This window comes from Typopeltis vanoorti, chromosome 6, assembly GCF_054136105.1.
Source record: "Typopeltis vanoorti isolate ZY-2024b chromosome 6, IOZ_Tvanoo_1.0, whole genome shotgun sequence".
NCBI lineage: Eukaryota > Metazoa > Arthropoda > Arachnida > Uropygi > Thelyphonidae > Typopeltis > Typopeltis vanoorti.
The window spans coordinates 34,955,178-34,968,157 of record NC_143554.1 but is presented as its reverse complement, the minus strand read 5'-3'; the positions used below and the strand labels follow the sequence as shown (position 1 = coordinate 34,968,157).

At 36.0% G+C, this 12,980-nt stretch overlaps 1 protein-coding gene across 1 annotated transcript in view; it reads right to left on the bottom strand.

The window, feature by feature from the left end:
• bor (ATPase family AAA domain containing bor) overlaps positions 1 to 12,980 on the bottom strand; it is a 353,851-nt gene that overhangs the window by 186,089 nt on the left and 154,782 nt on the right. The gene's annotated exons all lie outside the window — the stretch shown is intronic.

Below are 12,980 nucleotides of genomic sequence, written 5' to 3'. Positions count from 1 at the left end.
ATCCAAGTGATAAAAGATGAAACCAAGAATATAATTTCTTGGCATCTTTAATTTTTCAATTATCCTTTACATAATATAAAGAAGCTTACTGGAGTTTTAGATTATCCACTACATAATATGATAAGTTTTTTCATTTGGTTATATTATAAATTAAAGATCCCAAGATAGTTATATTTTTGGTTTCATCCTTTATCCAAGTGTAAGCAAACAAAGTTTGTGTGTGAAGTCACTTCACAACTGCGTTTCTTTACATAGAGGCTAATGACTTCACATCAATTGCATTTTGGATTCTAGCTCCCGCTGATGAGACCTCAATAAAGGTCAAAACCGGTCTGCTAAGTGGCCTTTTCCAGAATGCATAGCATTATACATGTTCGTAAGGATATGTACATTGCACCACGTACAAAGGCAATTGATGTGAAGTCATTAGCCTCTATATACAAGTAACTCAGTTGTGAAGTGACTTCACGTGTAAACTTTGATTGCTTGCACTGGGATAAAGGATGAAACCAAGAATATAATTTCTTGGCATCTTTAATTTTTCAATTATCCTTTACATAATATAAAGAAGCTTACTGGAGTTTTAGATTATCCACTACATAATATGGAGAAGCTTACTGAAGAGAAGTTTTCAAACATATACCTTTAAAAGAGGAAGAAGAAAAATATTTTGCCTTTTCAACCCAATGGAGAAATCTGTTTTCACTAGACTCTATTAAAAGTGCAATAATCTCACAGTACAAAGCTGCAAGGAATGTGGCAACTTTGAATGGTCCTCTCAGAAATGTTGGACACGGAGTTCTGTGTTTCCAGGATGATTTACTGAACTGAATTACTCTCAAATATGAATTCACATACTAAACTAAGCTTGTAATTCTTGTAGATAAACTTACACATTGGTTACACGACTTTAAATTTTTCAGGAAATGACAATGTATACTAAAATATTAATTAAAAAACTTTAATCAGTACCTTCCTATATTTCGGCAATGCTACATTGCTATCTTCTGGGAACATAAAACTATGATATGTGCAGGCAGGCACTAACAACAGCAAACGAGGTTGAAGAAGGCAACTAAAGTTGGTCCTAAAGGTTCCTTTCCCCCATCCCCCTCCCATTTAGAGGAAACTCAATATTGTTAGTATTCAGGAGTATGTGAACAGAGCTAACCTCAGGTGGTATGGTCACTTAAACTTTTTCTTTTTAATCTTTACTTTCGTTTTCATTGTCATATTGCTAATAGTAATGCACTTGCACCAAGATGAAGTATCTCCTATATATTAAACAGAATGGGAGAGGAAAGGTTAACAAAACAAGTGTTTATGCCAGGCTGGCAGGAAAAAGACCCAGAGGAAGATCAAGATCTGATTGAATTGATACAGTAGAAAGTGCTTTAGGAGACTGAAATATAAGATCTGACATAAGAATCTTCAATTCTGTGTTGTTGAGGTTGAGCTTGTTCCATTATCTGGTAAATCACTTTTTGCTGTTTGCTCTGGCCTGACAAAAACAGCAGAGACCTTCTTTAACAAGATGATACTCCAACCAGCATATTGCATCATGTTTAACCATCATATTGTTTTTGGTTTAAGTCAATACAGAGTACAATTTAGTTGCCTAGCAGATTAATTTAGTGCAAAATTGTCTACAGGAAGTTAGTAATGATCTAAACCTCTCATGTAGTTCTAATCATGCTATGCATTAAGGCCCTTCCTTTAATGCATACCATTATACATGTCTGCAAGGAGATGTGTTTTGCATTATGGGAGATACTGAGACAAGGAGTGATGAGATCTTGGTCCACCTTTACTACGAGTTGCCTCAGTCCTGAAGATACTTTTCAGGTGCAAACTTTGTTTGCTTACACTTGGGTAAAGGATTAAACTAAATTTATTGTAGTTTTCTAATCATAATATGTGTACACTACCCATGTCAAGAGTAAATATCAGGAATCACATGATGATGATATATTTTTAACTGGCATTTCTTTAATCAACTTTGTATTAAAGAAACAAAGTATACCAAACTGTTTGATTACAATATTCAGTGATATCAAGAAAAAAGAAAGGAATCGAATTAAAATTCGTGCTTCTAGACATTGATAACTTAACAGTAGGGAAAAAATATTCAAATTGTAGTGTACATTTTTATGCAACTGAAATGCAATGAGCAAATCTCTTCTTTTGCTTTCACTGCCATTTTGCTAGTAGTAGTGCACTTGCACCAAGATGAAGTATTTCCTATATATCAGAAAGTTTGATATAGTGAAAGAGCAAGAATAGCTACTAATTAGAAAAAGAACATTTTCTAGAACAAGTTGAAAGTTTTGGGAGGAGAAGTATAGTAAAGGTAACTGATGCTACTATTGTTCAAAGTACAGTGGTATCTCGCTAATATGAACCTCTTTAGTCCGAAGCCTCTAGTAATCCGAACTGGGGGTTTGAAAGAAAAAAAGTTTTATTTATTACATGTTATTATTTTGTGTACTATTATTTTTATTTAATAATTATTATTTTAACTATTATTATTTATTTTATTATTACAGTACAATATTTTTTTCATACTGTCGATTGTACAGTTATATTGAAGGCCTTTTTTTGATGTACTGCGTGTTCACGTTTGCTTTTTTATACTGTACAGTATGTACTGTATTGTTGGCATGAATCACAAATATACACAAAAAGAGGAAATTCAAAATGTGCATAATTTGGTTAAAAATATAACTCCAGATGTTGAAATTTCACAAACAGATGTTACAGAATGGATTACAGGTAGAACTGAAAGTGAATTCGAAATCAAATCAGATGCTGAAATTGTAAATATGAAGCTATAGAATGAATTAGAAGACGATGAAGAACTAGAAGAAAAAAAAAAGTAAAACATGTAGAGGCAGCTGACAGTTTTATTTAATATGTGTATAAAATGTGCTAAGCAGAATGATATGCCATTCCACAAAATTTTGTTGCTAATGCAACTCCAAGAAGAAGCATTAGAAAAAAGTTTAGCTTCCAAGAAGCAAAAGAAAATCAGTGACTTTTATACAAAGAAATAAACTATAAACTTTTTGTGTTGTGTACAAGAAAGTGATATATTTTATGCAAATTAAGTTATGTGCTGAGCTATGCAATTTTAGTAAATCAGAATCCTCAACAATACAGGTACATACAAATTAAATTTTTTACTAAAATAAACTTGTGTACTGTATTATTTTTTGTTTTACATTACAGTACAGTAGCTTTTTTCTATCAGTTACTTCATTTATTTACAGAATTTAATTGATGTACCATTAGAATCTGATTATTGTTGTCTAAAATGCTAGTTATTGTTGTCTCTTGGGGGGAAATTCGCTAATCCGAATGAGCATGGTTTTTATCAGTTTGGATTAGCGAGATACCACTGTATTTTTGTAGATTATCTTCTGGAATGTTTTATTATTGTCAACACATGCTGTCAGATGTCAGAAAATGTGAGTCCTTTCAAGGCATTCTTCAGTGTTGAGAACAGCCAAAAGTCACACGGGGTTAATTTTGGTGAATACAGAGGATATTCCATTTTGTGATCGATTTTTTAGCCAGAAACTCATAGGATATTATTCTATCATATACAGGGACATTGTCGTGATGGATGATTAAATTGTTCAGCCAAAGCTGAAATCACTTTTTAAATCAGAAAGGAGAATATGATTTATTAAGAGGGAGACAGTTTTCCTCAATTAACAGATTAATTTTCTTTTAAAAGATGCCAAGCTGATCTCAAAGACAGCTGTCTTCAAAATATGCTGAGAAAAGGTTAACTGTTAAAGTTAACCTGAGAAATGGTTACATGTTTTGGAGAGAGAAATTAATTTTGTTACACTTGAGAATAGCATAAGAATTTCTCAAAGAGACTTTAAGAACAACTTAATGCAGTGTTTTCTAGAAAACAGAAAAAGAAACTATACATGTTTCAAAGAGATGTTAAAGAATAGTTCTGCCACATTCCAGATGTGCAAACTTCTGGAACAAGATAGGATCCATAATTTATTTGCAAGAAAAATAGATGAGAGTTGTCTTATTGAATCCCTTATAAAATCCTTTAATTTTGAAGGAATTGGAACCAATTTGGTGAGATGTTTATGTCTATTTTCTATTGTGAAGATAGTGGACTCTTTTAGAAAATAAATTCTAATATTTAATAGTTATTCTCTCTTGCAAGATGTTGAATTTAATCCCTTTTGTAAGATTTGATGAAGCAATACTGATCTTGAAAATAATACATAAATGAATAAATAAACACCTGGATATGGATCTATATTTTATTAACAATAAATAAGAATACTAGTAAACAAATTCATACATAACTAACACTTTCCTGGGATTGGCTTTAATCTCTTTTTTTTTTTTTTTAAATAGTCTTCAATAGTTTTTAAATGCTTATTAAGAGATGTTATTTATATGGTCTGAACAAATTGCAGTAAGTCCTTAATTTACAAGATTCATAGATACACAGTTGCGCTACTTCAACTTAGGACTAACAATGCCATCTACTTAGCATCCTTCGTAAACATTACCTTATTATCTTTTATATATATATATATATATATGTTTTTTTGGTTCTATCTTTTAACAGATGGTTAAAAAACAGAACTGAAAGGCTTCAGTTTAGCATTTTTAAGATATTAAAATGGAGGATATTATGGATCCAACCATATTTTATAGCCACATATAGAATACAAGTTAAAAGTTTTGAAAATTTACCAGAGAGCTCTTTTTGGGTGTACATATGGGCTTCTGGACAAGCTTTAAAAATATGACTGGATCCATAATATTTAATGTAATAGATTGCTTTCCTAGTAAGCTGACATACAGTTGGTAATGTCTTTGCATTATCATTATTTATTTGCATATATATGTTTCTATATAATTTGCATATTATGTTTCTGCCTTGAGAGCACAAGTTTTGTCATGTTAATTAACCTAGCTAGCTACTTAGTGTAAACAAAATAAAACCCTTAAATATGTCTGTGAAGCATAAAAGTTATGAGAATATATGTACTCGGCTGAGTGGTTAGCATACTTGCTTTCCAACCAAAAGGTTGCGAGTTTGAACCACTGCAGGCATGGATGTTTGTGATTGTCTTTAGGCTAGAGATGAATTTCAATGCCAGTGTGAGATCACTTATTGGAGGGATGAAGTGGCTTGAAAAAGTTCCATGTTTGGTCTCTAGAGCAGGTTTTCTGGACTATGTAAAAAGTAAATTTACAAAAAATACATAAAATTGATAAAAATGGGGTGAAAAAACCCTCAAACCACTCATGGTACAAATGTGCTATAAGTTTCCATTAACTTTTCATGAGTGGTACCACACAAAAATTACAATGAAAAGAAGAGGCATATTATTGTTATTATTATTATCTGAGACCTCCTGGAAGTCAAGGACTCATAAAGAGAGAGACTATAAATAACCCAAACCAGCTGTCATGCCTTCCCTTAAATTCATTCACAACAGATGCACTCACTACCTCTAAAGGCAAACTATTCTACTTGCTCACTGCTGTGAGAGAAAAACCTAGATATTGCCTCTTTCTTGACTGTGAACAAATTTAACTTCCATGGCTGACCACATGTTCTCTTCCCAAATGTCATCAGACAATATCCTATCCTAAACATCCATTCAAAAGTTTATAGACCTCTATCATATCAGCCCTCTTTTCCCTATTAATCAGTCTGCAATACACATGCTTGCAATCTGTCGTCATAATCTAAATCCCATAATCTGGATATACTCTTTGTCATCTGGATATTCATTCTTTCCTTTATTTGAGGAATATCCATAGAATTCTTATAGTTTGTCTTTAGCTTGCAGAGACAGTTTCTTTTTATACTCAGTTAGCTTTCTGTACAAGAGTTGACTATTCTAGCCTGCTGTTTAAAATTTCCATAAAGGACAACATCCTTATGCAAATAGTATTTCTTCCACATCATCCATATCTTATGAATCTCTTGCTTATTAAGATTACACATCCATTTGACTCCTACCCTATTTATTCTTCAAACTCTCAGGACACATTCTGATACTGAATCATTTAAATATTTTTTAAATGCTTCCCATGCACTGTCGATGTTCTTCCCATCCAGCAGCCAATACCATTCTGCAGTACTTAGCATACTCCTCAATTGGTCATAATTTCCTGCTTTGTAGTTCAGCATTTAACTTTTCTGAATGGAACATTCATAAACTTAGTCACTTCCAAGTGAGTACCACATAATCACTGTCACCAACCGGAGGCAGAATAGTTATGTCTTTAACTGAAATGCCCTCTGACACTATGATTATGATTACTCCATTATGACTACTCTTTTTTGTACCCATCATCTTTATTTGGTGATACATTTCTTCATCACTAGCAACCAATACACCAGGTCTGTAACAACACTCCACTATGTAATTGATCTTGATAGATTCCAGCTCACACTAGATAGATTCAAATTCACTGCCATATGAAAACTGTTACTAGTGCTACAATTATAGGACTCAACACTAACTGGATTCAAGTCATCCAATGTCATTAGCAGCATGCCCCCTCTCCCCTATCCTGTCTATCCCTCCTAAAAATACTGTATCCTTTACACTCAATACCAGTTAGTATGTCTGATTCTAATAACTAGGTCTCACTAATGCCTACAATCTGAGGTCACAACATACTGACCAAGGCAACAAACTCTACCCCTTTATTTCTGGTACTCCTAGCCAGTACCATCAACAGGGTGTAGCACAGTGGCAGCCTGCCCTACAGCGCTGCTTAATAAGAGCGCTCATTCAGCCATACTGCGGTAGGCACCATATTACGACAACAAGATATTTTACAAATACAGTGTTTAGTTTATGTGCTTATTATATTTTAATAATAAAAAAAATTATAGTCATACATACTAAAACTAAACATTTTAGAACCAACTTATTAGATCAGTGTTTCAAGTGTGGTATGCATATCCCCCCGGGGGGGGGGGGATATGCATACCACAATCTTCAAGGGGTACGTGGCAATTTTTGGATATGCATCATTAACGCATGGAATCATTATTAATAAAAAAAATTAATTTAAACATTAATTAAAGTTTTTGCATTAATGTTTCTCTTGTAATAAAAACAAAATAGCAATTAGAGATTTTCTTATATTTTTGTCTTATAATCCATCAGGGGCGATATTTAATTGTTTGCCTCAAGGAGTGATCTAATCTGGTGATGGCCCTGCTCCTAGCATTTATATATAAACATAATAATCTACTTGTGTGTTCTTTTGTATACTCATGCCTGCAGTCTGCATGACAAAGCTGGACAACTTGCAGGTCTGTATTCTTCTCTAGTACCTTATACATGTAGACATCTTCGCACGTTTGATGGGTCTGAACCAGAAAAAAACACAAAGTCAAAATCATTCTCTCCTCATAATCATTTCCATGATAATACCCATTCCTGTCATTAGTACAATTATATAACATTGTCACTCTTAGACTCATATTCTCACCATTCTCCAATTATAATTTAGTTTCTCTGACTCTCTGTGTTAGGTCTCATAACAGTTATTAATTCTTCAAGACTTCTGATACCAAATGCATTCAGGTGCAGGCTGTCCCTCTTATACAAATCTAATTTTCCTTCAAACTGCACTCCACACATTCAAAAACTCACATCCATGCCTTCTACATAGCCTATGTATCGAATCATTTTAATTAATATTTATTCATGATAATATATCAGTATGAACCATGAAGAGCGAAGACAAGAAAAACTTGTTTAATCAACTAGTTTTCTAGGCTATGTGGTATACATCATCAGGATTGAATTATAAATTTGAAAAAACTTATATTAACATGCCGATTTCTGAAATAACCGTCACACATAGAATAGGTCTTAAACTTGCTGGCGAATATCATATTGAGATATCAAACACGATTCACTGTTGAGATGTGTAAGGTATATCATAGTCTAGTTCCCAACTTTTTAGGTCTTTAAGTATGCTGACCAAAGTTGGTTTAAAATAAGACCTTAGTTTTTGTTATGCTGAGTTGGACAACGTGACATTTCTATGGCTGCTTCAAATTTATGCACAGTTATTGAATTCAATATATGGTATTCTTGTGATTGCCAAATTATCTGATATTTTTTCATTAGCGGTATGAAACATAATGCAGATTAACTGCACCTACTGTTTTTCCACATCTTGAATGCATTCTTTCACATGAATCTCTCCTGAGCATCCCATCTGCATGAAGAAGCATATGCCATATATAGAGAAAATTTTGTATTTTGTATACACGGATGGAAGAATTGAATTGCATCAGATTATACCTGTATGTGGATTCTGAGTGGTCATGAATTGTGATGATTGTGTGGAGTGACCAGCAAGTGATATTTGTTGTAAATGTGTCCTGAACACCATGCCATTATATATTAGTGCTCCTACCCAAAAAATTCTGAGTCCTGCATAAGTGCTGGTAAGGCTTCAACTGCATGGTAAGCTTTTTTTCACCCCCAACTTTAGATACTTCACATTGATAGTCATGGAAAAACAGCTAAATGAGACAATATTCGAGGAGATATATAGAGAATTTATAAGACTAGGTGAACTACTTAATATCAATTGGCCAGGAAAAGTGAAAAGTGAAAGATACAGTCGTTTCCCCCGGAAAGTGTCACAGACATTGTCGCAGAAGATCAGTTAGAATGCCTTCTACTCCAGACTTTGTAGAAGTGCGCGCATGCAAAAAGCAAAGAACAACAGAAGAACCACACGAAGACAACGAAATGGAACAGGATGCTCAGGGTTCGGACGCCACTATTTCTCCCAAAGAAAAGGTGCCTCTGATCATCCTTAGAGAAAAGCAGAAATGGGCAGCTTTAAGATCCACAATGCCGCTATTTCTCCCAAAGAAAAGGTGCCTCCAATCATCCTTAGAGAAAAGCATAAATGGGCAGCTTTAAGATCCACAATGTCCAATCTGCACATTGGCTTCATTAAGGCCAAAAACATGGATGAAGGCATAAAGATACAGCCAGCAACAGTGACAGACTATAGAAGAGTATCATACCTTTGTGCTCAGCTCGGAAAAAAACTTAAAAGTGGTCCTTCGTGGTGTCTGTGAAGACATTGACACTGTGAAATAGCTGCTGCCCTTAATTCTCAGGATCTGCCTCCAGTCAAGGTCAGCAGAATGTACAAAGCAGACAAGACTCCCATGCCATTAGTCCTAGTAGAGATTCATAAAATTTACAAAAATATCTACAACTTAAAAACAGTCCGTGGTCTCATCGTCACACCAGAACCACTCCGGAAAAGATCATCTTCTGGGCAGTGCCACAGGTGCCAGAAGTTTGGCCATGCCCAGAATCTACGTAGAGCGGAATATAGATGTTTGAAATGTGGGGACAGCCACCCAACCAATACCTGCACAAAGCTGAGGACCACCTCGGCCAAATGTGCCAACTGCGGTGGCCCTCATCCTGCGAACTACAAAGGATATACTCAGCACCCAAAGAACAGACGGGTGGAGGCAGTCAGTCAGCCCTCCTCCTACAGTATAAGAACATCAGAGGCCCAGGCATCAAAACCGGAGACTCAGCGGCCACAGTCGGAGACCTCCAATAATAGAGACACCCAAAAGCAAACAAGAAGTTATGCCGATGTGACCTGTACAAATAGACCAATACCAGAACAAAATTAACCAATAGCACTTAAAAATCTAACAACTGTTATTATGGCCTCACTAGCAAACATGCTACAAGATTTCAGTCTGTCAAACCCTACTGCAACCTCCAACTAAAAGATTTCTTCGTAAAACGCAGGTCATCCTCACAGCTCTCATAAATGAATAGTAACAAACTCATTCCAGCATCTCTTCAGATCGTTATTTGGAATGCAAATGGCCTCAAAAACAAAATTCTGGAACTCTGAGATTTCACATATAGGTATCAACTAGATGTTATATTAATCAGTGAAACTCATTTAAGACCCTCAGACAATCCTAAAATAAGGGGTTATCGCCTATACAGAAATGATAGATTACTCTACAGAGGCGGCAGCACTGCCATCTTCATTAAAAATTACATTAAGCACCACTCTGTGAGCAACCCTTCAACCACTAACCTTGAGATCATAGCATGGAAGTAGTCACCAGCTCCGCTGGCAGATTGAAAATCTACTCAGCTTACAACCCTCCCCAAAAAATCTCTACTACACTCTGACCTAAATGCCATCTTAAGCGTCAGAGAGCCCACCATTATAGTCGAGGATCTGAACTCCAAACACCGTGTGGAATTGCACAACCACCAACAAGAATGGTTGCATCCTTTCTAATTACTTAGGATCAAGCAATGCTGTTGTGGCAGGCCCCACCGAACCAACTCATCTCAGTATGTTTGGCACTGCTGACATCCTGGATATAGCTATCCTGCAGGATATCAAACTTCAATACAGCATTATATCTATGGATGAACTATCATCCGATCACAACCTAATTCTACTACAGCTGGGAAAACAAGAATACCAGTCTCCTCTTTCCCACTCCTACATAGTATGGGAAAGACTGTCAACAGCACTCAAGGATTATATTGGACCTGTTCCTCACATACGCACAAAAGAAGAAGTAGAAACTGCAGTTACAAATCTCACACAACAAATTAATTCTGCTATAACGGTAGCTACCTCCTATAAATCTGCCCGCAAGCCAGATCGTTTGCCTGAAGACATCATGAACTTGATCAGAGACAAAAACAGAGCTAGGAAATGATTCCGTAACACGTGTGCACCACAAGATAAAACAGCTCTAAAGAGATTAAATGGAGCAGTAAGAGATGTACTCAAAGCTCATAGAGACTTGGTCTCTCTATGAGCTTTGAGTAGAAAAGGAAGAAAAGTTAACCTCCATTTCACCTATTGATCACTCCATCTGGGGACTACTGAAAAATATCAGAAAGAAAGACAAATCCCCCCCCCCCCAATATTCTCTGACCAGGGCCTTGCTCACACAGATGTAGACAAAGCAGAAATTATAGCAAACAATTTGGAGAAGCAATGTGCAAGCCTTCGTATGAAAACCTTGACTTTTGACCACATATATAAGATTCACAGCAAGGTCAGACACTCACTCAAACTTCCTGACACCAGCACTGACCATATTGCACCAACATCACCTGCTGAGATAAATGGCATTATTAAAAAATTAAAGAAAAAAAAAGCTCCTGGGTCAGACGGCATTACTAATCGGGTGATCAAATGGTAATCTTCTGCCCCGAAAAGCAGTAGTGAACCTGACCATAATTATAAACGCGATCCTAAGTCTTCACTATTTTCCTTCCACCTGGAAACTGGCTAATGTAATTCCTATACATAAGCCAGGCAAGGATCCTCACCTACCTCAAAATTATTGTCCAATCAGTCTCATCTCCAACCTAGGCAAGATTGCAGAGAAGGTCATCCTCGCACGTCTTCAAGCCTCAATAAATGAACTAGATATCCTTCTTAAAGAGCAGTTCGGCTTTCGGTAATACCACAGTACTACTCACCAAATCCACAGAATTGTGGAATACATTACTACCAGCTACAACTGGCATCAATACACGGGAGCTGTTTTCCTTGACCTATCCAAAGCATTTGACAAAATATGGCACTTTGGATTGCTACATAAATTTATCTCAGCTGGTATCTCAATGAAATTGACACATTTAGTTAGTTCATATCTGCAAAACAGGACCATGCAAGTCAAGATTAATCGCACTACCTCATCTCAGCGACCCATCTTGGCCGGAGTGCCACAGGGATCACTACTGGCTCCATTGCTGTTCCCTGTATACATGTCTGATATCTCGCACAACCCAATGACATCCATCATGGCCCTGTATGTAGATGACACAGCATTATTAGTCAGATCTCTCCGACCACATTTCGTTACTAGAAAACTTCAAGAAAACGGTTCTCCAAATGGAGACTGCAAATGAATCCCCTAAAAAGTTCAGCTATACTCTTCATGAAAAGGTCGATATCTCCTGTAGGAGACATCTTATTATGCAACACCAAAATTCCCTGGCAGATGGAAACAAATTACTTAGGTGTCGTCCTCGACAAAAAATTAACTTTTAACCAACACATCAAGGCTACATGTACAAAGGCATCTAAAGCCATCGCTCAGATCTACCCCCTAATAAACAGAAGCAGCAAGCTAAACATCACAATTGAACTGCTTTTATACCAGCTGACAATTCGTCCTATAGTTACTTATGCTTCTCCAGCCTGGAGCCACATCTCCACTACAAATATTATCAAATTGCAACGGGTTCAGAACAAATGCTTGAGAATGATCCTAAACGCCCCATGGTTCATCAGAAATCATCAACTTCACCGAGATACAAATATTCCTTATATCTTCTCCTTCCTACAAACCTTAGCTGCAAAGTTCTTCCTAAAGACGTCCACTCATCCCAATGATCTTGCTGAACTAGATCATCCCAATGATCTAGTTCAGCAAGCTGTAGCCTATGAGCCTACGGATACATTCAAACACAAAAGACCAAAAGCCATTTTAACTTCCTTCAGTGATGTATAATCTCCATGCCCATTCTGGGCAAGCAAACTGCTCATAATATTTTCCCTCACTGTGACCGTAACAGACAACGGGGAATATGAAAAGCTTTTCGCTTCACCCCTTAAGTCATAAATGTCAATTGTCAATTTGTATACACCTGGTCTCTTAAGTGGTGAATGAGACAGTTTAGGTGAACTCAACATCATTGGGAATTTTGTAATTGGTAACAGGAAATGAATTACCCCAGGGAATTACTTCTAAAGAATAGCTACAATCTTAAAACTGTCAACAACATTTTACAAAAACCATTACATGTTTTGGCAGATATACAACAGCATGCAGATTACAAAGGTGCAATTTCTTTTTTTTTTTTTTTTTTAAGCCCAACTTTGATCTGCTTATCTATTATAGCTTTCTA